Consider the following 2,614-nt stretch of genomic DNA (forward strand, 5'->3'; position numbering starts at 1 on the left):
TAACCCTTTGCAACCAGTCGTGCCTTATAAGTGTGTACATTACCATCCATGTCGGTCTTCTTCTTGAAGATCCATTTGCACCCAACTATCTTACGATCAGGTACATTGTCAACCAAGTTCCAAACTTGATTGTCATACATGGACTGTATCTCGCTATCCATAGCCTCTTTCCATTTAGCAGCCTCAGGGCCTGCCATGGCTTCCGTGTAGCTGTTAGGCTCATCCAGATTTACCAGTGTGTTATCACTGATAAGTGTCTCACCTTCTGCAGTAATATGAAAACCATAATAATGCTCAGGTGCATTCCTAATTCTGGTGGAACGCCTCAGAGGTATAGATTCTTCAGTCGGCTCAACAGGAGTTTCCTCCTCAGGTTGAGGGCTAGGGTTTGAGGTTCCTTCACCACTTGACTCTTGAATTTCCTCAAGGTCAATTTGCCTCCCACTGTCTCCTTGGCTCATGAATTCTCTCTCTCGAAAGAATCCTCTTCTTGCTACAAAGACCACATTATCACTGGGTCTGTAGAAGATGTAACCAAAGGATTTCTGTGGGTAGCCGATGAAAATACACCTTTCGCTTCGGGGTTCGAGCTTATCGTGAGTCTCGCGTCTCACGAAAGCCTTGCAACCCCAAATCTTGATGTGGTCTAGATTGGGAACTTTTCCAGTCCACACCTCGTGAGGTGTTTTGGCAACCTTCTTTGTAGGGACTAGATTAAGGATATGGGCGGCAGTCTCTAAGGCATACCCCCAAAATGAGATTGGTAGCGAAGCTCGACTCATCATGGAACGAACCATGTCCAACAAGGTCCGATTGCGCCTCTCAACTACACCATTCAACTGTGGTGTCCTAGGAGGTGTCAATTGTGAGACAATCCCACATTCCTTAAGATAGTCAAGGAACTCAGTACTAAGATACTCACCACCACGATCGGATCGAAGTATCTTAATGTTCCTGCCCAACTGATTCTCCACTTCTTGCTTAAACTCTTTGAATTTCTCAAAGGTTTCTGACTTATGCTTGATTAGGTAGACATATTCATATCTACTAAAATCATCAGTAAAAGTCACATAGAACCGATTAGCATCTATTGTGGCGGTTCTGAAGGGTCCACACACATCCGTGTGTATGAGGTCCAACAAACCTTCACCCCTAGCACAAGTGCTAGTAAAAGGTGACTTTGTCATTTTACCAAGCAAACAAGATTCACAACTATCATCTGACTTTAGGTCAAATGACTCCAAGACTCCATCCTTTTGGAGTTGGCCTATGCGTTTCTTGCTTACATGTCCAAGACGACAATGCCATAAGGATGCTTTATCTAAGCTAGTGGAAGAGTTAATACACAATACATTATTTCCTAGACTATCTACAACATATATAGTTTCTTACACGCCATCACAAGGTAATGCTTTAAAATAAAGAACATTATTAAAGAAAGCATCAATACTACCATTATTATTATCAAAATAAAATGTAAAACCTTGTTTATACAATGCATGAAAGGAAATAACATTTCTTGCCATTTCTGGCGAATAATAACATTTATTCAAATCTAATGTAAACCCACTATTTAGCACTAAGGAATAAACTCCTATCTTGGTGACAGGTGAAGCTTTCCTGTTTCCCATGATCAAGTTTATCTTTCCCTGCTCCACATTCTCACTTCTTTTTAGTCCCTGCAAATCACAACATATGTGAATACCACAACCTGTATCAAGGACCCAAGACTTAGAATGAGGTGAGTTATTAGACAATATAGTGTATATACCTGCATGGTTGGGTTTTACTTTCCCATCCTTCAAATCTTGCTGGTACTTTGGGCAGTTTCGCTTCCAGTGCGACTTTTCATGGCAATAGAAGCATTCAGCCTCATTAGGGTTAGCAGAAGGAGTGACAAAACCTTTCTTGGTTTTGCTTGAAGAGGAGCCTTCAAGGGTCTTACCCTTGGTACCCTTAGAAGGGTTCTTTCTCTTCTTCCCTTTGCCATGCCCGATTGCCAAGACATTGGCCGCAGTTGGAGTAGGAGTAGGAGTAGTAACAACCGACTTACCCTTTAGACCACTTTCGGCGGTCTTCAAGAGTCCTTGAAGTTTGCTGAGGGTGACTTCTTCCTTGTTCATGTGATATGTCATGCGGAATTGATCATAACACGCTGGCAAGGAGTGCAAAATGATGTCTATTGCTAACTCCTCAGGGAAGTTCACATTCAGCTTCAGTAAACGGTCCACATACCTTTGCATTTTCTACATGTGGCCCGTGATGGGTTCACCATCCTTCATTCGGGTTGTTATCATGGAGGAGATTATTTCATATCGCTCTTGACGAGCACTTTGATGGTAGCGGTCCATCAAGTCCTGGTGCATCTCAAAAGGATAATAGTCCTCATAGGACTTTTGGAGCTCGGCTGTCATGGTGGCCATCATGATGCATGCCACTTTTGTAGCATCTCTTTCATGTACCTCATATTCAGCAAGCTCTTCAGGAGTAGCAGTTGGCTCGGGTACCTTCAGCTCCTTGTCGAGAACATATTCTTTGTTTTCATACCGAGTGACCATCCTGATGTTTCTGATCCAATCTGTAAAGTTGGACCTATCAAAGATGACTCTCCCAC

This window comes from Lactuca virosa, chromosome 8 (assembly GCF_052849685.1).
Source record: "Lactuca virosa cultivar CGN04683 chromosome 8, Lactuca_virosa_CGN04683_v6, whole genome shotgun sequence".
NCBI classification, from domain to species: domain Eukaryota; kingdom Viridiplantae; phylum Streptophyta; class Magnoliopsida; order Asterales; family Asteraceae; genus Lactuca; species Lactuca virosa.